The sequence below is a fragment of the Narcine bancroftii genome, chromosome 4, assembly GCF_036971445.1.
Source record: "Narcine bancroftii isolate sNarBan1 chromosome 4, sNarBan1.hap1, whole genome shotgun sequence".
In the NCBI taxonomy this organism is placed as follows: Eukaryota; Metazoa; Chordata; class Chondrichthyes; order Torpediniformes; family Narcinidae; genus Narcine; species Narcine bancroftii.
In genome coordinates this window covers 271,375,416-271,403,411 of record NC_091472.1, presented here as the reverse complement: position 1 = coordinate 271,403,411, position 27,996 = coordinate 271,375,416, and the positions used below count along the sequence as shown (strand labels likewise).

General features: G+C 41.8%; 1 long non-coding RNA gene across 1 annotated transcript in view; it reads left to right on the top strand.

The window, feature by feature from the left end:
• The window catches only part of LOC138760129 (uncharacterized), a 76,716-nt gene extending 50,511 nt beyond the window's left edge, over window positions 1-26,205 (top strand). The window contains exon 3 of the long non-coding RNA XR_011355447.1: window positions 25,925-26,205. This is a non-coding gene — a long non-coding RNA (uncharacterized lncRNA). The remainder of the gene's footprint in view (window positions 1-25,924) is intronic.
• The last annotated feature ends 1,791 nt before the right edge of the window (window positions 26,206-27,996 follow it).

Below are 27,996 nucleotides of genomic sequence, written 5' to 3'. Positions count from 1 at the left end.
ATGGGTGGCACAAACTCCCAGGCCAAAATGTCCTGTAACCGTGCGGTAAGTCTAAAATTAAAAATTAAAAATTTTAATGAACTTTTATTGAATTTAGCACATTCAATTACAAAATGATGTCGACATATTATATTAGTTCAGCTGACCTAAAAATATTTTTGCCCTTGATTTTCCTTTGTACTTAGCATCCGATGCCTCACTTGACAGTGACCAACAATAGTCGGCCAGTTTTGATTGATTCCAGTTGCCCTGATACTACGTTCCCATGCTGTAATGTCCTGGTGAAACCTTTCACCATGTTCTTCACACCAAGATCAGCAGGGAAGAAATCCAAGTGAGAAGGCAGATTATGAATTTTCAATGACATGTTGGTTTTCATGGTTTTATATGCTTAAAGCATTTTGTCAATAAGCTGGATGTAGTTGACAGGAAATCACAAAAATAGGTTATATTTAAAAAAATACTTGATAGGAAAAATTTAAGGTGATTTTCATGATCAGCAGCCCAAGTTCCATAAAATAGATACAAAAGTGTTCAGGAAGAAAAAAAAAATTCATTGTCCAGATGATCTGTAGTCCACATAAAATGAAAACAACAGTCAACTACCACCATGAAGAGTGCATGGTACTTCTGAAAATTAAGAAAATTGCAGGAAAAAATGTTTTTCTGGCACACGCAAACTAGAATATAACTGGAGCCAAATTAATACCAGGTTTTGGCATTGAAACTAATCGTGGAACCTCTTTGTAGCCAGTTGCAATTACTCGTTAGGTCTACTTAATTTCCTGTGGGTGGTCTGCCAATTCACTAGCATGGGATTGGAGCAATAAATTTGACTGACATTCACTCCCACACAGGACTGGATAGTCTTCTCGACGATCACAATTTTGAATTCATTATATTATGTCTGCTCGCTCAGTCAAGGAGAAATGTGTAAAAGAGCTACAAACCAGACTCTACCATTAAAATGCAAGAACTGAGATTTACATTCTGGTTTATTCTGATTTTTTTTGCAAATTTTATGCTTGAATCCTGGAATCAATAGAAATAACCATTAGACCGAAAATTAATCGCATGGCTTCAGTTTGTCCATCACTTCTGGAACACAGTCACTCTCTTTGTTTCCTTCTCAGTCTTCATATTGAACAGCTCTGAGGCAAATTTTACCATTTAAGCCACCATTTCATTTTTTTCCTTGAGGATAATTTTGGACTTTTTATATTCTCGTTCCAATAATTTTTTCTCGAAGAAATACCATTGATGGCTACTGCCATGTTTTAGCCTTGAAGATGCAAAGATTTTTTGCTTCATGGTACTGTTCTGGTACCTTCCCCTTTCACTTTTGAATGATAAGATCCTTTCTGGCAAAGCTGAACAGAATGAAAGTTAGTAAAAACTACTTTGAGAAGACAGTGCTCATGACTGTATGCAGGAGTGTATCTGATAGGCCAAATGAATATTTCTTAAGTTCATCCTTAGTATGGAAACTTAACTTCTCTAGACTTTTTTGCTACTAGTTGCAATATACTTTGTGAAGTAATTTCAATGTTAAGGATGAATTCGGTACATTTTATTTTTAATAAGATAATTTTTCAAATGATGAAATGTCAGGAAGAACAGTGGTTTTAATATCCTGTGAACAGTCATGCCAAGTAATATTCATTGGGTTATTAATCATTCAGAGATGTAGTTAGATCAAACATTGATATCTCTAATGCTAAATGCATAAACTCATCCTTTATAGACAAGAAATTGGATTGTAACTCTAGTTAAACATATGTTATATGGACAAATATTGGCTGGAACATAGGGCATAGTTTCCTTTAATGAGATCTTTTACATACACCTTAGAGGATCAACGCAGGATTGGTTTAATATCTCAATGGAAAGTCAAAACCACTGGAAGAGAACTGTCCTGAACCATCATTCTCAATTTCTATGTTCAGGTTTCTGTAATGAGTTGAATTCACAACATTTCTTCTTAGAGGCAGGACTGCTTCCAACTGAATCATAGACAATAAACTCAAAATAAAGTCTGGAGAGAAAATATCAATGTGTATGCTTGGTATATTTGTAAGAATAATACCAAATACGCAGACAATACTAAAAACATAAAAATGCTGGAGGAAGTCAGGAGGTCATACAGCATTCATTAGATGTACCAACAGTATAATGCTTCAGCTATGAGCAGGGAGATAGATAGGGGGCATTGTAGGTAATATGGCTCTTCCTCAGGCTCCTCAGTCCTGTGTTTGATTCTGACCTCCAGTCCAGAATATATGGAGTTTGTGCATTCTCACTGTGAACATTTGGGTTTCCTCCAGGTGCTCCAATTTCCTCTCACATCCCAAAAGTGCCATTGTTGGTGGTTAATTAACTACTGTAACTAAATGCCAGTGTATGTGCCTGGTGAAGGAAGATATGATGTTCAAGTTTACGATCATCTGCCTGCACGTGTACAACCAAAACTACAGCATTTCCCCAGACTGTGGTGGACTGGACATTATAATACATATATTCAACAGGAGATAATATAAAATAAATATATAGAAATATTTTGACATAATTTTCTCAGTTTCATTCATAAGAGACCCAAGGTTATAGGATTCTTTCTGCGGAAAGAAGCTATTCCCCAGCCTGGCAGTCCTGATTTTGTTGCTTCTGTCCCTAGTGGTTGGTCAAATATACTGTGTGATGGATGGTATGAGAAGAATAAATAAGAATGGGCACGTGAGGGAGAATGGGTTATATAAAAATAAGATGAAGAATGGTTTTGATGCGATTGGTTGAGAACTGGCAAAGAGCCTTCTTCTAAATTGCAAGGAAATATGATACCAGTGTGTCATGTCTTTGCCCACAGTATGTTCAGCAGGACAATTGAAATATGTACCGCAAATAAGCGAGTTTTGTGAGCATTAAGAAAACCATTTGACATACAACCAGACGACATGTAATCTCAATTTGGTGTTGATTCTATCTGAATCATTTAGTCTTAGATGAATCTATAAATATTCTCCAATGTTCACAGGTAACCAAGCAAAATGCAACATTTCTGAGCCCGGTGCTGAGGTCGGGAGGAAACTCCTGATGGCGCCATTTTGGCCGGCTGCCCAGCTGCATGTGTGACAAGCGGGGCCTGTTCGCCTGCCTAATGATGAACGACCACGCAGCACCCCCCACCACAACTGGCGTCAATGTCCTTTTTACCGGGCAGCCTCGCTTCTTGGGTTGGGCCACAACTACTGGTTCTGTGGGGTCGAGATGGGCTGGCTTTAACCTGTCCACCGTAAACAGTTCCCTCTTATCACCGATATCCAGTGTGAAAGTGGATCCTGAATGCTGGACGACTTTGTACAGCCCTTCATATGGTCTTTGTAGAGCTGCTGTGGATGGGCCCTGCCTGATAAAAATGTACTCTGCGGAGTGCAGCTCACTGGGGATGTAAGAGGCCTGAGTGCTAAGTGTGGGTGGCGGTGGGGTCGTGAAGGAGTCCAACTGGGCCCAGAGGCGGGGAAGTAGACTGGGTTGTGAGGTGCGTTGATAAACTAACCGGGTAGGGATAGCAGTGTACCATAGACCAGCTCAGCTGATGACGTCTATAGGTCTTCTTTGGGTGTCGAGTGGATGCCCAGGAGCTCCCAAGGCAGCTCGTCCACCCAAACGGGGCCGATGAGGCAGGCCATTAGTGCTGACTTAAGGTGGCAGTGCAATCGCTCGACTAGCCCATTGGCCTGTGGGTGACAGGCCATGGTATTATGTAGCTCGATCCCCTGTCTGTTGGTGAGCTGTCCCCAGAGCGCAGAGGTGAACTGGGCACCCCGATCACTGGTGAGGTGTTTCGGGATGCCGAACAGGGCAACCCAACCATTTAAAAGTGCTTGGGAGCAGGATTCCGTGGGGGCATCTGGCATCGGGATCGCCTCGGACCAACGAGTGGTGTGGTCTACCACTGTGAAATGGTAGCGGTTACCTTAGGAAATGGGTAACAGTCTGATGATGTCCACATGTATGTGGCTGAACCATTCCCAGACGTGTTCAAAATCTTGTATGGGCGCTCTGGTGTGCCTGTATACCTTGGAAAGTTGGCAATGGGTACAGGTTCTGGCCCAGTCTGCATTCTGCTTCCAAAGTTCATGCCAGACGAAATGTTCTGCCACCATATGGACTGTGAACCTGATGGAAGGGTGGGAAAGGTCATGGATATGGTGCAAGACTTGCCTGCACCACTGCTGGGGGACCACTGGTCACGAGGTGCCCATGGAGACATCGCACAGTACGGTACCCTCACCTTTAGGAGTCGGAAGGCCCTGGAATCGCAGGCCTGTGATGGCAGTCCTGAAGGCCCATGTCTCCTTGTCGGACTTCTGGTTGTGGGCGAGCTGGTCAAAGTTGAGGTTAGGTGTCAGCGTGCAAATGGCCGGTCGTGAGAGTGTGTCGGTGCCCACAGTGTCTTTCCCCACCTTGTGCTGAATTTCGGTGGTGAACTCTGACACGAAGGTGAGGTGATGCTGTTGGCGGGCCGACCAGGGATCTCTTGCCATAGTGAGCACCTGAGTGAGGGGTTTGTGGTCGGTAAAAATGGTGAAAGGCCTCCCCTCCAAGAAATAGTGGAAATGACGCACCACCAGGTTCATGCCCACCAATTCACGAATGAAAGCATTATACTTGCACTCTGGCGGGTGAAGAAGTCTGCTAAAGAATGTGGCAGAGAGCGCCATATGCAGGTCGGTGTGTGGGTGGATGAGCAGGGTAGCCTTTGCGAGGGCATCTTTCATGGGTTTGAATGGCCTGCTAGCCTCTGGAGTCCAGGTGAGTGTCTTGTCTTTAGCCGCAATGAGGGCGAAGAGTGGCTGCTTGATGCGCGCAGCACCTGGAATGAAGTGGTTATAGAAATTGACCATACCCGCAAACTCCAGTAGCCCCTTGAAGTTGTCCAGACATGGGAACACCCTGAATGCAGCGAACTTCGTAGTGGCAGGTGTGGCTCCTTCAGCCATGAGAGTATGGCCCAGGAACTTTATGGACTCTTTCCAAAACTGGCACTTGGCCAGATTGATCGTTAGGCTGAAGTCAGCCAGTCGGGAGAAAAGGGTGCACAGGTGAGAGTTGTTTTGTGCCTGGTCTATGCTGGCGACAAGAATGTCATCCAGGTAAATGAATACGAAATTCAAATCCCTGCCGACTGTGTCCATAAGTTGCTGGAAGGTCTGGGTGGCGTTCTTGAGCCCGAACAGCATGCGTAGGAACTCAAACAAGCCGAAGGGGGTGACGATGGTGGTTTTGGGTATGTCCTTGGGGTGCACCAGGATTTGGTGATCCCCTCGCACCAGATCATCCTTGGAGAATACCCTCGCACCATGTAGGTTGGCCGTAAAGTCCTGGATGTGAGGGATCGGATAACGGTCAGGTACTGTTGCGTCGTTAAGCCATTGATAATCTCCGCAGGGGCACCAGCCACTGGAGGCTTTCGGGACTAATTGGAGTGGTGAGGCCCAAGGACTGTTGGAGCGTCGAATGGACCCCAACTCCAGCAGATGCGAGAACTCTTCTTTCGCTATCTGGAGCTTATCCAAAGGGAGCCGGCGTGGACCGTCAGACCTTGGGTGGGGATGTAATGAAACACCCCACGGCCTGGTGAAGCGGCAGTGAACTGCGGCTTGAGGAGGGACTGGAACTCATCCAGGATACGCTGAAACTCATCCTTGGGCGTGCTGACCGTGGCCATCTGTGGCTGCTCTGTGCAGGAGGTGTTGAGGCGAACCAATTGGAAGGTACCAGTCACCTACCATGAATGTCGACCAGGTGTCCATGGGCGAGGAGGAAGTCGACACCCAGGATGGCAGTTGGAAGGGATGAAATGGTGAAACTCCACGAGAATTTCCACTGGCCGATCTGGAAGTAGACAGTCTTGTCTCCATACTTTGTGATCTCTGTCAAATTAGCTGCACAGAAGGGAGGTCCTCAAAGCCGTTTCCGGGACTCGATGGCTGTGGCCGGGATAATGCTGGTCTGGGCCCCGGTGTCGACGAAGTGTCGGCCGCTGACTGAATCCCGCAGGTAGAGAAGGCTGTGTTCTTGGCCAGCCGCCGCAGCCATTAACAGCGGTCAGCCTGCTCGTTTCCCTGGAAAGAGCAGGGCTGACGACACTTCCAAGCCTTGACTCCCCAGCGCTTGTGGAAGAAGCAGAGGCCTGAAGTGGATGAGTTGCTTCTGGCTATGCTCTTTGAGGCCCATGCAGGGGCTGGGTGTTCCACCGCAGTGCTAGAGGAATGCTTGGCATGGTCATGCCCGTGACTCGTAACCTGCTGGACTGCTGAGCCCTCTGGGTATTGTTTAAGCCATAGATCCTGAGTCTTTTAAGCGACCTTCCTAGGGTCGACGAAGCTCTCCTGGGACAGTAACGACCAGATGTCTTCAGGCAGATGGTCGAGGAAGATGCACTCCAAAGAGTGGGCAGTTGGTGTGATTGCCCATGAGTGCGAGCATCTCGTCCATCAATTCGATTGGAGATCTGTCCACCAAGGCGTCGAGGTGCAGCACCCGAGCGGCAGGCTGGCGCCTGGAGAGGCCGAGGGAGCCGATGAGCACCCGCTTGATGGTCCCAAAATATCTTCTGCGGGTGGGTGCTGAACGAGGTGTAGCACTCGTTTGGCGGTGGCCTGCTCCAGGGCAGCGACCACATGGTAAAACTTGGTCGAATCCGATGAAATCTGGCGGAGGTGAAACTGAGCCTCTGTGTGGCTGAACTAGGTCTCTGGCTCCTGAACCCAGAGGACAAGAAGCTTAATGGCTATAGCATTGATTGAAGGTTTATTCATGTTGGGTTCAAAGACATTTGAACCTGATGTAGCGGCGGCTACACTGCTAACTGAAGGATCACACAACCAGTCAGGTTGAGTTCAGTGAGCAAAAACTGATTTATTGCTGGCTACCTGGCTGGTCTTATACTCCCAGCCTGGACCTGGTTGAGAACCATGCTGGGGGGCCCCAACGTCACTGGGGCATCACGTGGGTCCCCAAGCGTGGGCTTCTGTGCCCGGTGCTGAGGTTGAGAGGAAACCCCCAATCGCGCCATTTTGGCAGGCTGCATCGCCGCATGCATGACAAGCAGGGCCAGTTCGCCTACCTAATGGCGTACTGCCACAAAGGCTTGATGTGACCGTATTAGATTTCAGCACATAATCACATAATATTATTTCTAATCTTAGGTTAGGTTATCAAAGAAAATTAAAGGGAATTTTCTACAGTTTTGATTGTGCTTCATGTAAATATGGTAAAAGGTTCTCTAAACTAACATCTAAATCAAAATAACCGCAAACAAGATGATATACCAATCCAGTTCAATGGAATTTTTAAGATCAAACTGTCAATCAAGTTACTCCAGGTGCTCTGTAAAACACTGGCATTATCAGGTGCACAAAAAAAGCATGTCAAAGTGATGATAATATCATGGCGTTTTTCTCATAGAGTCCCCATTAAAGTAGCCATAAAAATGCTTACATGCAAATATGAGAAGTCATGTATCAGGCTATTATAATGCAAAATGAAAAGAAAAATTCTGTCTTAGCTATTGGAACAATGAAATTTCCTTTTGTTATTTTTCAAAAACGAATGTAAATTTCATAAAATGTATTTTTTGTCCATACTAAATAATAAAATGTTATACAACCATCCAAGTTTAAAAGGAAGACTCAGTCAAAAGCTATATTTATTACTATTTCAAGGGAAATCTTTCCACGTTGTCTTTGTTGCCACATCTATAGAATTGTTTCTTTGTTAAACTAGACTGATGATATAATTTACCAACATGCTGAAATTAGGCTGAAGCAAAAAAGTTGAGCGGTATATACTTGTGTAAAAGTCAAGTTTTGCAGACCAGTTATTAACATTTAATTTATGGAGTTGACTACTATGCGGACACTACTTTTGATGGCGGTAAATACATGTCTTTTGAGGCATTAGGAGGTCTGATTGTGCGGCCAGCTGGGACTGGATGGCAAGTCCACGTTCAGTGCGTCAGGAGCTTGGATGGGCAGGCGGCCAGGGCAAGAGTCTGCGCTGAGGTGTCGGGAACTCCAATGGACCGGCAGCCAGAGCCAAGGAGAGAGTCCACGATCGAGGTGTTGGGAGCTCCAATACGTGGATGACCAGGGCCAAAAATCAAGGGTCGATTTGAACATGGTATCGAAATCAACACTCCCTGTCTTGTATGAGAAATTATCCGAGGTCTTAGCAAACAATTAGCTGTCTATTTCAGTCCAGATTGTCAGCTGGTAAAAACTAGCTCTTTTGAACCAAATCATAAAGGTAGAAACAGCCTTGCATTCATATGTTTCACACCATACATCTATTAATCAGTTCATGCCCATCTTCCTGGGCATACTCCCAAACAAATAAAATAAAAGAGTCCCTCAAATATATACATCTGAATATATTCTTGATATAAATAAATCCATTTGAAAACTCCCCGAGCAGGTAGCACGACCAATGGGTAGAGCCAGCCATGCCACCACTGTGCGAGCCAATAGGGCACTGCCATCTTGTGTCAGCCAAGCACCATCACAATCTTGGGCTATCGGACCCAGTATACAACCCTACCTCTCACCCAGAACAGGACAAATACAATGATGACGATGACAACGTGTTCAACAAAGGCGCCGACTAGACTGCCCTCCCAATCCACCCCAAGCCTGCAGATGCCACTGACCACTACTCACCTCCATTGGCACACTCCACGCCTGCAAAGGACGCCACCGGCCACCACTTGCCTCAACCGTCAGGGTGCAGCGACTCGGACCCCCGAGATGGTCCTAGCTGCCTCTACACTAAAGAGAGACATGCCACACGGCCTCAGGCACTCCATGATGGACGTCACTGTTAATGGCCAGGTAACAAAATGCCTATTCAACATGGCAGCACCGAGAACTTCATACACCCAAATGTGGTCTGAACTTTGAGACTTAAAATCTACCCCATGAGGTTTGCTATCGCTTTCACCACCCAAGGACTGCTCCATAAAGACCCTCGGGCGTTGCTCTATTGATCTGACTGTGGGGGGAGGGCAGACATACAAGGGGTTTAAGCTCCTGGTCATGCCCAAACTCTGTGCCCCTGTCCTCCTTAGCTTAAATTTCTAGTGCCACCTACAAAGCATCACCCTCACATTTGGTGAGCCGCTACCCCCACTCACACTCCTCAGTGCACCGTCCAATCACCTCCAGCCCACCTGCAGCCTCTCCACACTGTGCATCACTCCTCCTGCCCTCTTCTCCTACCTCATGCCAGACTGCAAACTGATAACAGCCAGAAGCAGGTGCTATTGTGCAGCCGATAGTGAATTAATTAAAGTGGAAGTAAAGTGGCTCCTGGCGGAGGGCATCATAGAACCCAACACCATCCTATTGAGAGCCCAAGTCCTGTTGGTCAAAGGGGGCAGCAAACTGAGAAAGGTCATAGTCTATAATCAGACCATTAACCGGTAAACCCAGCTAGATGCCTACCCTTTACCCAGGATAGACGACATGGTCAACGAGATAGCCCACTACAGGGTCTTCTCCATGATTGACCTGAAGTCAGCCTATCACCAGCTCCTGATCAACATGCAGGACAAACCTTACACCGGCTTCGAGGCAGACGGGTGTCTCCACCAGTTCCGCCAAGTTCTGTTCAGGGTCATTAATGTGGTCTCTGTCTTCCAGCGTGAAATGGACTGCATGGTAGACTGGCACAAGCTGAGAGCGACCTTCCCATATCTGGACAATATCACCATCTGTGGCCACAACCAACAGGACCACGATGCCAACCTGGAGAGATTTCTCCGGATGGCTAAGGAGATGAACCTCACCTATAATAAAGAGAAGTGTGTGTTCAGCACCACCTGCCTCACCATCCTGGGGTACATCATGGCACATGGTGTCATCAGCCCTGATCCAGAGCGAATGTGCCCATTAATGGAGCTAACCTTCTCATACTCACTCAAAGACCTCCGCAGGTGCCTCAGCCTCTTTTCTTACTACTCCCAGTGGGTTCCCCGCTTCTCGGACAAAGACTGCCCACTGGCCCAGGCCACTACCTTTCCCCTCCCACCCAAGGCACAGGCAGCCTTTACCTGCATCAGGCAGGACATCGCAGAAGCCACGATTCATTCAGTGGTTGAGGACTCCCATTCTAGGTGGAGTGTGAATGCCTCCAATGTGGCCCTTGGCACCACCCTCAACCAGGAGCGGCGACCCATCGTCTTCTTCTAAAAAAACCTGCATGGTTCCGAGCTCGAGCACTCTGCCATTGAAAAGGAGGCCCGAGCAATCGTGGAAGCGGTCCGTCACTACCTGACAGGCAGAAGATTCACCCTCCTCACCAACCAGCAGGCAGTGGCATTCATGTTCAGCACCATCCACAAAGGTAAGATCAAAAACAACAAGATCTTGTGCTGGAGAGTCAAGCTAGCAACGTTCAGCTATGACATCCAGTACCGACCAGGGAAGTTCAATGGCTCCCCCGATGCCCTATCCCAGACCTGTTCATCGGCCCAGGCCAATCATCTGCAGGCACTCCACGAATCCCTCTGCTACCCGGGTGTCACACACCTCTACCATTTCATCAAGTCCCAGAACCTCCCATTCACCGTCCAGGAAGTCCGGACCATGACTGAGACATGCCAGAAAGCAAGCCCCGCTTCTTCCGCCTGTCTCAGGCCCACGTTGTGAAGGCCACCCGGCCCTTCGAACGCCTCATTATTGACTTCAAGTGCCCCCTGCCTTCCACGAACTGGAACATCTACTTCCTCGCAGTGATAGAAGAATACTCTCGTTTTCCCTTTGACATCCCGTGCCCAGACACCTCCACAGGCACCGTCATCAGGGCACTGACACAGATATTCACTCTGTTTGGCTACCTCGCATTCATCCACAAAAACTGGGGCTCCAGTTTCATGAGTGAGGAGCTGTGCCAGTACCTGACAGCAAGGGGCAAGGCAACTAGTCAGACGACTAGTTATTTGATCTTCAACCTGAGGGGCAATGGGGAAGTGGAGTGTGAAAATGGTGTGATCTGCAAGGCAGTCCTCCTGGTCCTTAAGTCAAAAGGCTGTGGACTACTGGCAAGATGCTCTCCCCAAAGTGCTCCACGCCATCAGGTTGCTCCTGTGCACGACTGCCAATGAGATTCCCCATGACTGCCTGTTTTTATTTCCCAGAAAATTGGTGACTGGTATCTCCCTCCCAGCACGGCTCATGTCTCCGGGACCAGTGCTCCTGCGTAAACATGCTCGGGCTCACAAGGCTGATCCCCTGGTTGAGCAGGTGTTCCTCCTACACGACAACCACAACTACGCCTACATCAGGTACCCCAATAGCTGGAAGGACACCATTTCAACTAGGGATCTAGCCTCAGCGGGAACACCCACCTCGACACAGCAGCCTCCACTGCCCCAGGATCACGTCAGCCTGATGGGTCTTCCCCATCTCGAACACTCATTACACATGACCTTTCTCCCCCACCCCCACCCCCCCCAACGCCTCACATGCTTGCTGATCCAGGCCGCCCCGGCCACCCCACTGCACTGCACCACGCCAACCATGCCAGCACCTGCTCTAGCCACCCCATCTAGCCCTCAGACACCCAGCACATGCTCGCTGATCTTCAATCAAGAGCCAACCCTACAATAGTCACAGAGGCTCTGACGGCCCCCGGATGGTCTAAACCTGTAAATACACATATACTACCTTCTAGCCCTCAGACACCCAGCACATGCTCGCTGATCTTCAATCAAGAGCCAACCCTACAATAGTCACAGAGGCTCTGACGGCCGCCGGATGGTCTAAACCTGTAAATACACATATACCACCTTCGAATGTTGCTGCTAAACCTCCCCCCACCCCGGGACAATTCTAAAGAAGGGGTGAATGTGGTGATACACCACTAGCCTACTGCAGAGGGCAATCTTTGTACCTGCAGGAAGATCACTGGAGGACAGACCACACCTGGCTGGCTGTCAATCAGCTGACCTGAATAGAACTAATTCCACCTGTCCGGCTGTCAATCAAACACCCGTGATATAATCCATCCATCAAAATGTACGGGAGTTGCAGGTCAATTGGGTCTACTTGGGCTACACTGGCTTGTATTATCACCGTGAAGGACTTAATAGAGAGCCACTTTTGTTTCTTTTGTGTTTTTCTTTTATTTTTGCTCATAATTAGCTTCAAATAATTTAATTGCAAATGAATGAATCTGGATTAGAACAGGCTACTAGGAGTAGTAGTGGAAACGGATACAATCGTCACATTTAAAACATCGCGAGACACTTGACAATGCAGAGAATGTAGGGATGCAAAGCAGAAGAGATGTAGTTTGCCATTTTGTTTAGAACAGATATGATGTGCAAAAGAACCTGTCCTTTGCTGTGCTGTTTTAAGTTTTGTGTTCTATGCTAGACTGAGTTTTGTTTCCTTGCTTTTTTAAAAAGTTTTTATAACTCTGTATAGTCACCAGGATCTGTTTGTGTTGTTGAAAATCTGTTCTAAGCATACACTCCGAAGGAAAAAGGTAACTCTACTTGTGTGGGAATTCAATACAGTTATTAATTAGTCTGAATTATTGAATATGCTTTAAGCATAACTTTGTAATTTAAGAAAGTAGATCAATTAAATTAAAAAAATTACCTAAAATACTTTTATAAGGTAGAATATTCCAGCAGGTTAAATTCTTCAGTAATTCTGTTTGTAATGAAATGGATCACTGTGTCTTTTAAAGCTGATTGCTATAAAAGATACAATTTCCAAGGAATGTTTGGTGAGGTTTTCTGGTTGTTCTTATATGTGACCAAGGGCTCCAGTAAAAATCTGCATTCAGATCAGTGGTTGACTATTACACAGTAAAATATTTAATGTACATCTGTAGCCAAGAAGTACATGTGGCGCCATTCGGTGTGTGTGTGTGTGTGTGTGTGTGTGTGTGTGTGTGTGTGTGTGTGTGTGTGTGTGTGTGTGTGTGTGTGTGTGTGTGTGTGTGTGTGTGTGTGTGTGTGTGTGTGTGTGTGTGTGTGTGTGTGTGTGTGTGTGTGTGTTGGTGCACATTACAAAAGTGTTTAGTTCAGTTGAGGATTTCATTTTATGGTTGAAAAGTTATCCACAAATTTTCACCACTAACAGGAGAACTCTCAACAAAGATCTGATGTATAGCATACAAACAACTTGTTTCTCAAGAGATTATATGTTGCAAATAAGCTTCAACATTTCAGGAAATGAAGCAGCAGGGATTCCAGTTTTGCTATAGACTTTGAATTAATACTAGATTAGAATTTGCTATTAAGTGGCCACAGAATTTCATAACGGAGATCACTAAAGTCTATCAAAATGCTGTTAAGGTTAAATTGTTAATGCTGCATTTTTGGCCTAGTTTCACAAAAGTTTGCTTTAGTTCCCTCGGGATCAAAAAGAAAGAAATGGGCCACATTCTCTGAGGTACTCCTGGTTCCATTACCTTGCCTATATAATGCATCAGAGGCTGTAATAATTCAGTGATGAAGTACAAAATGTCATATTGCAATGTTTTTTAAAGTGAATTGAGATTTTGTCATGCCATTTTTGGTGCACTAATAGCTCTTTGAGCCCCTTGGAGTAGCCTAATGTGATTTTAATGAGTTGATAGCATACAAATGGCAATAGTGCTTGGATGAAGGTGACATAACCTTTTTCTTCTACTTGATACACATCATTCCAATTTTATTTTACCTTTTTCAATTTCTGGCTGATAAATGCAAGGACTTTTTCTGCAGAGAATGGGTACCTGAAAGCAACTTTTTACATCAGCTGTTTTGAAAATATTGCAATTTATTTTGCAAGTTATATTCTTGCAAAAGGGTGAAAATGTGCATTGAGGAAAACCAACCTGTTTCTGTCTCTGATCATACGTGTTTCATGAAATTTTGGCAGAATCAAATTTTATTTGGAAAATCAACCCAGTTGCTTAGCAACCAAGAGAAATAAAAACACATATGCTTAACAACCAGTATGTACACATTTTGTCATTGCATGGTTTCTAAGGCTAGCCCTTATTTTGTATTAGATGGAATGCATATGTGAAAGTCTTCTCTGATTATATTGTACTGCATTATTCATCTCTTGAAGAACAGGACACCTTCTGACATCAAATGATAAACTCTTCAGCTAAGAATTTATTTAATTTTGTAACAATACCATTCTTCTCACAACTCTGCAATGAGAGTGGATTAGGAAATGGCCTGTCAGCTTGTCTCTCGCCTGTACATCTCAGAACTGACCTTGAAACTATTCTTATTAAACATTATCATGCTTAATCTATGACATTCTCATCATGAAGTGCAAGATATTTCCATTTTAAAGGCACCAATTCTATTTCTTTTCTTAGATTTTTTTCATTTTAGAATTGTACTCCAATCCACTTGATATATGGCTTTGAAATTAACTTATCAATGGAGATTAATTTTTAATCCACTGCAAGGAATATTCATCTTAATTTTTTTTGGGTGAGCTGTTATCTCAAAGGATGCTTTTGACCATTCACAAGTAGAGATGCTAATGCATAGTTCAATTGCATTGCATAGGTGGCTATCACAAAGTTCAGTTCTGCGTGAAGAGTTTTAGACAAAAGAGATAAAACAAGTTGCATCACCTTAATAATTTGTGTTCAGTGGATCAACAAGAAGAAATTAACATATTTCATCTATGATTTAAGAGACGGCAGGTACTTTTGTAACTGATAAGGATGTATGTTATTCAGAATGAGATGCCTGTTGACTGGAATTATCCTGTATTATGGGAAATGTTCAGGGGTTTTCAGTTTAATGGAATGTAGCTAATGGCATGGACCATAAAGTTGGGCATTCAGTTATCCTGTTAATCTTGGAATATACCTGACAATCATTGCTGTCATCAGGTCAAAATGTAAAATGATGTTCAACTACATATTTGGTATCTCATTTCAGAGACAGATTTGCAATGTAATGCCCTTATCAGTTTCCCACCAAACTGGCACCTGACTGCCAACAACCAATGAATGCAAACCAAAATACCTGACAGGTTAGACAGCAGCAATGGAAGCAGGTGAAAACATTAATGCTCAGATTACTGACATTTCATTGGAATTGAAGATGTAATGCATTTTAATCAAACACAGAGATGCCAAAATGTAATTTATGAAACAAAGCAATAAATCAGTTAAAAGAGATGAGAGATTAAATGAGGAAAACACTGCTGTTGCAAGGCAATGAGATAGACAATGTGAATAGAACAAGGAGAATGACAAAAAAGATCAGTCCACAAGATGTATAAGTGAGAGCTCCAGATTCATGACCTAGTGTTTACTGCCTGCGGATATGATGTAGAATCAATCAACTCCTGTCAAGAAGGCTACAAAGAGTCCTAATCAAAAAATGGTGTGATGTTATTGAGCTTTCATGGAGACTAATACCAAACCATGGAGCTCTTTAGATCTTAATCACAAATGATGTCCATTGTTAAATCTACAGACAAGTATACTGGGATATCAAACAAACCATTGACAGTTTACGGAACAGTTGCTAACAGCCTATCTCGAGAACTTTCCAGAAATAGTGCTGGAAATCAGAGAGTTGATAGGTGTATGACACACCTCCAGAAGGAACAACAACCTTAAAGTAGCATTAAAGCTCACAATCTTTAAAACAAATACTTCAACAGAGATCAAAATGAAAGAGGGATGGCAAATAAATAGTCATTGGAAGTATTTTGTGCAGTTTTGAACGCCTTATCTGAGGAAGGATGTTCTTGCAATGCAGGGAGTGCAAAGGCGATTCACCAGGCTGATACCTGGAATGGCAGGAATAAATTATGAGGAAAGATTGCGCAATTTGGGATTGTACTCACTGGAGTTTAGAAGATTGAGAGGGGATCTCATAGAGACCTATAAAATCCTGGCAGGACTGGACAGAATGGATGCGGAAGGGATGTTTCCAATGGTGGGGGAGTCCAGAACCCAGGGCCATGGTTCGAGGATAATAGGCAAACCATTTAGAACTGAGATGAGGAGGAATTTCTTTACCCAGAGGGTGGTGAATCTGTGGAATTCATTGCCACAGAGAGCAGTAGAGGCAGGTTCATTGAATATATTTAAGAGGGAATTAGATATATTTCTTCAGTATAAGGGAATTAGGGTGTTACGGAGAGAAGGCGGGGACGGGATACTGAACTTTAAGATCAGCCATGATTTCATTGAATGGCGGAGCAGGCTCAAAGGGCCGAATGACTTACTCTTGCTCCTATCTTCTATGTTTCTAAGATGATGATGGCATTGTTTTGGAGGTGGCTGCAAGGTTAATGGGGCAGATGGGGTTGGAAAGACAAAGCAACTGTACTTTTGCAAGGCCTGAGGAAGATGGGTATGCACTGTTTAGCAGGAAGTGAAGTGGGTATCGTCCAATGATCCACTGACCCTGGTAGAGGGGAATTTAATATTTTTTGGGAAAATGGTGGGGAAATTGGTGAAGATATAGTGCAGATCAAGGAAGTTTGAGTATGGAAAATTTTGTAGAAAGCAGGGTGTAAAAATAATGTTGAGGTAATGGAGATTGTGGGTTTATAGATGGATAAATATTGGTGGATTACCTTTCCCAGACAAGGAGATAAAGGAAGGTAATAATAGATGTGATGATAACAGAAAAATGAAAATAAACAATATTGATTAAATTTTATGTTGAGGAAGAGACCTCAGCATAAGATAAGGAGAAAGGTGTTCTGGTGGTCACTACACCGCTGTTAATAGGCTGAAAAGGCTTTCAAACCAAGTTATGAATCTTCCTTTACAAGGCCCACCTAAAATACGATCCTTTCAATATATTTGCTCATTTTGAAGCCTCGTTGATTTAACTATTGCTGCAAGCTCAGGTAGGATAAAAAGGCAATCTTCTGGAGGAGATCAGCAGGTCAAGCAACATCAGTAGTAGAAAAAGAATGATCGATGTTTTGGATTGGAAGCTTTCATTGGATTACGATGCTGCTCGATCTGCTAAGTTCTTCCAGCAGATTGATTTTTGTTCCAGATCCTAACCTCTGTGTTCTTCCATGCCTCTCAAGAAAAAAATGCAATTGTCTATTATGCACAGCAGTTCTGTAGCCAGTGAGTCCAAGGCAATTATTTTATTGTGCTGCAAAGGATTGAATTACATAAATTACATTAATGCATAAACATCCCACATTAGAAATGTTTATCACATCAGTGGTCAAATATTTAAATGACCTTCTCCTTAATACAATGTTATTGGAATAATTAACTCATTGCTTTAGAATACAGAAAGGGAGGCTAATAACACCAAGGATATAGAAAGATTGTGGGAGAATAGTATTGAAATAGATCAGTGGGTTTCAAACTGACCCCCTAAACTCACATTCCACCTATGCCATAAGTGCTCTGTTGTTGCTCAATGCATGTGAGTGTGAAGGGAAGGTTGAGAACCACTGCTCTAGACCCAATTGTTACTGAAATATTTTGCTTGAGAAAAATTGCCATTGGCCTATTTCCTTTGGAGTTATGAAACCATGCACATAACTAGTCAATTAGGTAGGATTAAAACAGTGGTTTTCAAACTTTTTCTTTCCACATACCACCTTAAGCAATCCCTTACTAATCACCTAAGACATAGGGATTGTTTAAGTTGGAATGTGAGTTTAGGGGGGCAGTTTGAAAACCACTGAGATAAATGATCAACCTGATCATGACAGGGTGAATGGGGAGAAAGCAAACATTCGCGATCACCGTCAGCAAGTCCGCGAAGTAGTGTAGCCAGAGTTCGAACGTGTTTGGGGCATCTGACAATCGAGGGTCTATGTTGAGTCTCTTGGTTTCAGAAATTGTTCCATTTTCTTGAAAAATTAGAGTCAATCAAATTGATGCACCATCAATTACCACCAAAGACTGAGGTTGTGAAGCTGACAGGCTTTTATCGACTATAGACTGCAGCAGTAACCAACCTCATTGACTGATCATGGCATGGTGAATGGGAAGCATGCAAAAGGGTAATGGGTAGGATTGGACTCAGGAGGTGTGTGCAACTGGTAGTAACCAATCACAGTATAAATTTGGTTTACCACATAGCCATGATTGTATCTGATGTTGGAGCAGGCTCAAATGACCTTCTCCTGTTTTGATTTTCTACCTTTTGATAGTTTTATCATTGAAATAGCAGAATTTGTTTTGAGCATGTCAAGGATTCTTGCATTAACATTTGCAACAGTCATTTCACAGCAAAATTAAGACGTATAGAATTAAACAAACTGCCGCCAGATATAATCACTTATTGTAATTTTACTTTTATTCAAAACTTAAGAAGGAAAACTCGTCTGCAAGAGAGATGACTCCTTTAATCCATTGATCTATGTTCCAAAATTCTGATCTTTAGAGGCAATTATATTTTGTGAAATGACATACATACATTGGTTTTCCTCTCCTCTGCCACGTTACCTCCTCTCTGACTCATGCTGAGGTAAGGTCCCATGTGTCCCAATAACACAACATAACCACACCCACAAATTTGATTTTCATGCCAGGACCTTAAGAGAAGTGAGAAGGGAAAGTGTAGAATAGGCAAGGTTATTGAGAGGGTGGAGGTGGTATTGTATTCCAATGGTTTTTCACATTGGAAAGTATGTGAACTTCCTTCCTGTGCCAGACACTAGATGCCAAGCAGGAGAGCAAATTACGGCTGACTTATCTGTTCAATAGCCTTTTGCTCATTTTTAAAACATTTTTGTCTCACAGTTTGGAAATGCTCTTCATCATTTGAAAATCAGTCTAGTAATGATCAATTATTATTGAAGAGGCCACTAGAAACGGGCAGTAATTTAATATATCCCTTTTTGTTTTGAATAAAGGTGTTAAATAATATAAATATCTTGTTTGTTTCAGCTCATATAATACTTTAATTATGCTTGACATCCACTCCATTATATAGTACCTGAGCTCTTATTTATTTAGAGCAGATTTAAACATTGCACTATTGAGTATGAGCAATTATTGATCTGTTTCATTACAACTCAATATATCTGTTCACATTAATCAAGTTATGAGCAGCCATTTACAAAACCATAAGCCTTCATATTTTAATCCATTATACACGCTGTATTTTAAACAATAAATTGAGCTGTCATCTTTATTTATTACATAAATAGATTTCTCTGAATCACCCTGTGCACAATGTGAATGCTTTCCAATGTTTCACAAATTAACAATAATTTAATATTAACTTTTCTATTTATGGGAAATAAGGAAGATTAAATGCACATAGTTATGAAATTATGACTGGATATTATGGATTTATGTGTAATTAGGGAATGGTGTTGTGGTTGGCTGAGTTAACGTTGCAAGATTTCACCCTGGGAGTCATCAGAACTAATCCAGTCCAACAGATTATCAAGATTCGGGTGCTTGGAAGGGACACTTTAAGACAAAGATTTCTGGATGCTTTCCTTGATACAAGAAACAGAAAGGAATCACTAGCAATCTAATCATGTTATTGAAACCAACTGCTGTGTGGCTGAGTGAGCCTTGCAAGTTTTCACAGTATCATGTACTGATCACAATGCGGATGAATATAATTCATCCTTGATTATATTGTCGTCTGTCTTATTTCACATCTTTTTACTCAAAGCATTCAGTTTATTTTCCTCTCAAAAATCTATTGAATATCCCCTCTGAATGTTTTCCTGCGACATCACTCGTGATCTCCATTTGACTTTAATTAATGTCTCTCCTAATCACATCATGCTGGAGCACTTTTCCTTGGAAATAGCAAATGAGACACTGGAGTTGTATTTCATCTCGCTTCCAACAGAGACCCTTTAGTATGCTTTTTGATAAATTATATTTAGGTTGTCACCCTGTGTATCAAAGCACGTGAGGGTGAACAAAATTATCCCCAGATGCTTACTAGTTCTTCACAATTGCAAGCAAAGCTACAAGGAATGTGTGCAGTGATGGAAAAAATAATATCTCAAAGAATAAGCCCATGAGAGAATAATTTAAAATAATATTGAGAAAAAATACTTTAATTAAGTTAAACAGTGAAATGATACAATAAACAAAAAAATTGCAATCATATGGGTCAATCCCATATCTACAAAGAAAAGTATTGCATTCTTTACCACCTTCAACATTCAATGAAATTGGAGTTTCTTTTTCTATAGACAATATAGATTGGACAATGTGGACTGGCATAGAAAGTCATAATCCTTTTTCACTCAGTGAAAATGTCATATATTTAAGGACATGCATTTAAGTTAGGGCAAGAGTTTAAAGGAGATGCACGAGGCAAGTTTTTATTGCGCAGTATGTAATAAGGACCTGGAATAGGCTGCTGGGGTAATGGAGGAAGTAGATATGACAGTAGTGTTTAAAACTCTTCTACATAAACACTTGAGTGTGCAGGGAGTGGAGGGATATGTAACTTATACAAGCAGAAGAGATTTTGTTGTATTTGGGCACCATGTTCAGTGCAGACCCTGCAGACCTGTTCTTGTTCGATGTTGTTCTAGGAGTGTGTGAGAGGAGCAGTGTGCGAGAAGTTTAGTGATTTCAGTGGGGAAATTCCAAAGCTTTCAGCCTAGTCAGATGAAGCCACACCTTACAACAATGGTAGCGATAGAATTCAGAAAGGACATAATTAGAGAAGGGCAGAAGAGTCGTGGGGTTGGAGGAGGTTACTGAGCTAGGAAGGTTAAGCAGAAGAGCCACATAGTGCTTTGAAAACAAAGAGAAACAATATAATGCAAGCAGGGGATGGTAACTGTTTCACACTGAAGAAATGCATGAACTATTTGTTGTACACTCCATCTGAAGATCAGTTTCACTGAACTCAAGATGATCAGCTCTCTCTGAATCAGTACAATAGATCAGGTGTGATCACAGATCTGAATTTCTAGCTTCACCACACTGATTGGGCAATATTATTCAAAAGAAGCAAACTGTCCAAGAAAATATTTCAGTCTAGAAGTTTATTGATCTTTCAAATAAAACTCAGCAGCATGAAATATTAGCCATGTTTCTCTCTCTCTATTAATGTTGTTTCCTATCTCCTGAGCATTTTCAGCATTTTTTGTTTTTATTTTAAATTTCCAGTATATTTAATGCTTTGGTTTGGCATTTTAAGTCCATCTGCTCTGAGTTCAAATACAGTGCCACACATTTAGAATTTAGAGGGAGATGGTGGAATGGGGACACCAGGATTTCTCTTATACCATTTTAGCTACACCAGTCATTCCCAAAATGTAGTGGGAATTACTGTTCCAAGGCACCATCCCTATTTTTGTTTCCCGTGGGCATTTTTTTGGCAGCCTTAAAACTAAGAATCCATTGTTAAACATAATTTTGTTTTGGATAAAATTATTATAATCAATTTAATGACGTGAGATGACTAGGGTGATAAGAGATAGTTTGAAAGGGTTACTAAGACATTCGAGGTTTCATCTTAGCTTATGCAATTACAATTAGGCATGTGGAATTAATTGAACAATCGCAGAAACTTATTTGTTTATGTAATAGAAACAAATTCAAAGAATAATATTCTTCCATTCTTGACATGGAGAAGCAAACACTATTTATTTTCAATGAACTAAACAATAGGAAACACTGCAGCATTTTATAGTACAACCTCTATTCCAAGATTTTAGTGGCTGTTCCATTTACATCCACCTCATTTTTGCCTCATGATGCAATTAAACTTTTGATTTGTGGTGAATATGTCGTGGCACCTACTCTAATTATATTTCTAATGCATTCAACACAGTTCATGACTTAATGGAGAGGAATGTTAGCAAAGAGACCTCCCCTTCTCTCATCATACAAAAACAATCACCAGAGTCTCTATTTTAAATGTAGAACACATCTGGTAATGATTTTCCTCAAGTTCAGGTGATTCAAAATTGGCTCAAGTCAGGTCCAAAGTGCTGTTTCTCATTGAAATCAACTTTGTAACTCATGTCAGCAGAGTGTTCGAGGAGAACATAGATCATAAATAGTGTAAAAAAAGGGTAATAAATTGATCAGGACACACCAAAAGATAAGAAAAGTGATTACAATTATTATCCTTTAAATATATGCATGGTAGAATATATTATTGTACTTCCACTTGAAAATCTTAGCACACACAACTGGAAATCAAATTTAATGATATGGGGAGAAGGCAGGTAGGTGGAGTTAGGTCATAAATTAGATCAGCCATGATCGTATTGAATGGCGGAGCAGGCTCGATGGGCCATTTTTGGCCTACTCCTGTTCCTACTTCCTATGTTCCTATGTTCCTAAATCCTTTGGGTAAGGTAAAAGAATGTTTTCCTGCTTGAGTTAGGAATACATGTATGGATAACACTTGAAAAAATGATCAAGTCCAACAGAAATGCCAACACAGAACATAGTTTGTCAAGACTCCTATCACAAAGAATGAATCAAAAAGGTACATGAAGACAAATGAGATGAGTAAAATGGCAAAATAAGTAACTTTAGGAGAGAAAGAAATAAAAACCTCCCAACAAGCTCAGCTGCATGCAGGGTTGTAATTGTCACAAATAATTATTATTCCTGAAACTTTGAAACAATTTTTTTAAAACAGAAAATTGCCATGAACAATAAATCTTGACACTTGAATAATATAGTTCATCAAAAGATTATCATTTGAGCATTATTTATGTTTATTGGCCAATAAAGAAAATAATATGTAGGAAACATATGACACAATGCTATCCATAATGGAAAGTAGAAAATATATGATTAAAATTTTCATTCTTACCTTCATCCAAGATAACCACTTGTATCAAGGTTAGAGTTATTTACCCATGAGAAATTTACTTCAGAGCACTTAAAATATTCATGGGATAGGAAACTTCAAAGTACTGATTAAAAGATTAAAATCTTTAAGTTTTATTTCACACAATCTAATAATTTTCAATTAACCAATGTGAGAATAATGGACTGAATAGTGAATAATCCTAGCCAAACCGAGTGTCAGTTCATGAACCTGGAATGGAATTGGACTAAAGTTATTGAATATTGAAAATATTCCCTGATTGAATGATTAATTACAGACTTTCTTTTAATATTTTAAAATCTTCCAATAAACTATGACCTTTCTCTGCAAGTCCTTTATGATTTCTTTTATAATTATCTTGGACATGTTGTATGCTACCAATAGAGGCATTGCTGGTCTTGTAAAAAATAAATAAACCTCTTTCCCAGTTACATCAAGCTCATTTTAACTTTACATTTACAGTTGAATTCAGGATGAAAATGTTACTTTTGGAGCATTAGTATATGATGAAAATTAATTGAACCAAAATGAATTTAAATGTATTTTTCAACACAGCACAATGTTGACCCCTGCCTGAAACTGTCTGAAATCAAAATGAATTAGTGTAAATGTGAAGGTCATCATGAAACCCTAGTTACATTACAATTGACATGACAGAGTTGGAGACATTAATAAATAAGCACAGGTATCTAAGAATAATAATGCTGTGGTGGCTCTTGAACACACTTTTCAGTATCTTGTAATATATGTGGTTCTAAATGTAATCAGAGTACTTTATCAAAAGCTCTTTTGATAGAATCCTTTCCATTTATGCAATGATTCACTTGACCTCTGTCAATTTCCAATGTATATTCACAACAAATAAATGCATTTTAAAAACTGTTCACCATGAAGCAAGAAATACATTTGATACTCAATAAACCTGCAAATATCAGTCAAGTAACTGGCTGGATCAGCCAGGTAGGGGTTTGAATGAGGTATACATATTGACCAAAAGAACTCCATTGTGCCCAGAAAAGAGCAGAGAAATCTTTTACAGCAATCCGTAATGGCTTCTATTTAATCCGATGCATGGCACCTCCAAACAGTGCAAGTACTTCTCTTGGTTATATTCCAGATTATCCACCCAAATCACTGATATAATGATTAAGTCAATAAATATTTAATTCTGAGATAAGAGTTCAAGCAATAAGATAGCAGCAGAAATAAACACAAGCAAAAGGCAGAATTTGGGAATTAGCATGTGGTACTGGACTACAGCATCGAATCCACGCTGCTGAAGATCAAACTGCGCTGGGTAGGTCACGTCTCCAGAATGGAGGACCATCGCCTTCCCAAGATCACGTTATATGGCGAGCTCTCCACTGGCCACCGAGACAGAGGTGCACCAAAGAAGAGGTACAAGGACTGCTTAAAGAAAGCTCTTGGTGCCTGCCACATTGATCACCGCCAGTGGGCTGATATCGCCTCAAACCGTGCATCTTGGCGCCTCACAGTTCAGCAGGCAGCAACCTCCTTTGAAGAAGACCACAGAGCCCACCTCCCTGACAAAAGACAAAGGAGGAAAAACCCAACACCCAACCCCAACCAACCAATTTTCCCTTGCAACCGCTGCAACCGTGCCTGCCTGTCCCGCATCGGACTTGTCAGCCATAAACGAGCCTGCAGCTGACGTGGACATTACCCCTCCATAAATCTTCATCCACGAAGCCAAGCCAAAGAAAAGAAAGACTGGGCTACTTGCATTGGGAGTACATTTTAGGATCTGAAATGAATTGATCATCAAGCACCACTGAAATTTCTGCCCATTTATGGAAAACAGAATTGCAAATATACAAAATCTATCCTCTCACTCCTAAACAATCATTTTAAAACTGCCCTAGTTCAAATTTAAAAAAAAATAGAAAAGTTCCAGCAAAGATTCACCAAAAACACAGTCCAAGGTCCTGTGCAGCATAAATTTTATGGCACATGAGATTGACATTCTTCTCTGTGCAGTATTAATCAGATGGTTATTGTGTTTAAGTAGATTCTGTTCTGTGTATTTTATTGCAGTGAAACACAAAAGTCTTGTGTGATTGTATTAAAAACACAGAAATGCTGGAGGAACCCAGCAGATCTCGCAGCATCCATAGGAGGTAAAGATACATTATGATGTTTCGGGCCTGAGCCCTTTGTCAACATATGAGTAAAAAGCAGGCGGAGTCTATACTAAAGGACTGATGAAAAGGGAAGAATAGGAGGGGGACGAGATCAGACCAACAGACAAAAAAGTGTTAATTGGATATAACGAGAGAGGAAAGGTTGCTTTTGGCTCTGTGAAAGGAAACAGAAGGAAAAGGGGAGAGAGAAACAGAGCTAGAGGAAGAAGATATAGGGAAATATGTGGGAAGGGATGGGGCGAACAGAAACCAGAAAAGTCTATGTTAATCACATCCAGTTGGAGGGTTCCCAGATGGAATACGAGGTGTTTTCCTCCAATTTGTGGTTGATGTCAGTCTTGCAATGCATGGAACAATGGACAGATATCAGCAAGGGAATGGCATGGAATGGGTGGCTACTGGGAGATTCATACTATTGTGGCAGTCTGAGCTAAGATGCTTAACAAAATGATCCCAGTCTCCATCCAATCTCTCTGATATAGAGGAGACCACAATGGGAGCATAAAGAGGAGCCATTTCCTTCCAACAACAAAAATGTATATTTCCTTTCTGTAATCAATGAATATTCAAGGTTTCCCTTCGCGATACCCTGCTCTGACATGTCAACAGTGTCTATCATTAAGGCACTTGACAGAATTTCCAGTATTTTTGGTTTTCCCAGTTACATTCATACAGACAGAAGCTCAGCATTCATGAGCGCTGAACTGTGGCGAGCCCCACTACGAAAGGGCGTTGCCACAAGCCGTAACATGAGCTACAACCCACAAGGCAAAGGGGAGGTTGAAAGGGCTAATGCTACAGCCTGGAAGACTATTAACCTTGCATTAAAGACACATGGTTACCCTATTATCCGGTGGCAGGAAGTGCCGCCTGAAGCGCTACATTCTATTCGGTCTTAATTGTGTACTGCAACAAATCAAACACCTCATGAATGTTTGTTTGCTTTTCCTAGGAAATCAGGAACTGTGATGAACTGGCCAGCCTGTTTATCTGAGCCTGGAATCATACTGCTGAAGAGCCACGCTTGGACGCATAAAACGGACCCACTATTCCAACCAGTTTAGCTACTGCACACAAACCCAATTATGCTAATGTTAAATTCCCAGACGGGAGCAGAGACACTGAACCTCTAAGAAATATGGCCCTACCTGGTTCAACCCTTGGGTATAACTGTATTTCATTTTTGTACCATTAGTTTCTGCTAATAAAACCCATGATTATTGTTTGACTACATTATCTTTGTCTACTTCATTAATTGGCACTTTATCTATACAGTAAATGATTCCTGAAGATTCACAAGTGCATTGTGCTTCACTTGGAAGGACTATTTGGTGCCTCAAATGTTGGTGAGAAAGGAGGTGTGGGCACAAGTGCTGCACCTATTTCAGTCACTGGGGTAGGTGCCAAGGGAGAAATTGGTGGGAATGGAGGAATGTAAGAGGAAGTCACAGATGGAGCAGTCCCTGCAGAAGGAAGAGAGTGGAAGAGATGTACCTGGTGGTGGTATCACATAGTAGGTAGAGGAAATAGCTAATATGTTGGATGCGGAGGTTGGTGGGGTGTAGGTGAGGACAAGGTGAATCATGTCCTTGTTGGGCATGGGGATGGAGGGGGCCACGGCAGATGTGCAGGTAATGAAGGATGTGCAGGTGAGGTCTGATTTGAAGGTGGTAGAAGAAAAGTTATGTTGTTTGATTATCTGGCATAGAAGACCTCGTCCCAGGAGCAGATGTGATGAAGATGGAGGAATTGAGAGAAAGGTATGGAATCCATACATGGGGAAGGGTGTGTAGAGGTGTAGTTGAGGTAGCTGTGAGAACTGATGTATTTGTAAAAAATGTGTCGAGAGTTTGTCTCCCAAGATGGAGACAGAGAGATCAAGAAAAGGGAGAGTGTTGCTATAAATGAAGTGAGTGAATTTAAGATCAGAGTGGAAGTTGGCAGCAAAGTGGATAAAGTTGAATAGTTTAGCATGGGTGTTAAGAGTCAGTACCAAATTAGTCATCAATGTTCATTTTATTGCACTCATTAAGCTATTTGGCACAAATGAGTTAAGAATGCCCTTAAAATAAGCCTGCTGAAGAAATTGAACATGCATTTGTTCATTAAATAAGTATTCAAGTTAAGTTAGCTTTAAACAAGCTATGAAGTAGGTCTTAAAATACATTAACATGGAAATTCAGTCAGCTGTCCTCCTCTCCTCTCCTCCCTCACCTTTTTGTTGAATTGCCTGCCTATATTTTGCTCATACTTTGACAAGGGATTCAGGCTCAAAATGTTGCTTGCCCTTTACTTCCCATAGATGTTTCATGACTTGCTGAGTTTCTTTAGCAGTTTTGTGTATTGCACTATAATCACTGCATCTGTAGACTTTCCTTTTTAACAACTTATCATGTAAGCAATATTTCCAGGAGAGAGCTTTCTCAATTGGAATATTTTCAGTGACCATAGTTTCTGGTGTGGAGTTACACTAGATCTTTCTTTTTTAGGTCCATTGAACAAATCAATTGACACATTAAAAATTCTGTGAACTGCAGAATTGAAGAAGGATTATCTGTCCAATGGATTTCGGTCAACACAATGACAAATGTCTAATTTTTTCCCTCATTTTAGTGTTCTGAGTTGTTTTTATTTACTTATTAATTTCATAGGAATTAGGTAGCATGGGTGAAATCAGCATTTATTAACCATCCTTAAATTATATCTTTTAAGTAGGTAGGGCTACTTGCTAGGGTTGCTCAGGATCCTTTAAACTAGAATGGTTGGGGGGAGGGAGCAAAATAGTACAGAGCAGTAAGGAGAAGGTTGGAATGCAAACAAAGAAAGTTTGTAGTAAGTATTTGAATATGGATGGGAAAGTGATAGAGAAAGGAAATGCTCTGGAAGAAGATGAAGGGCAATTGGCAGGAAAAGGAAATATTGTTGTTATTAAAGATGAGGGAAAGCAGGGATTAAGAATTGGGAAATCTCTGAAATTCATATATTTTAATGCCAGGAGTATTGTAAAAAAAGGTGGATGAGCTG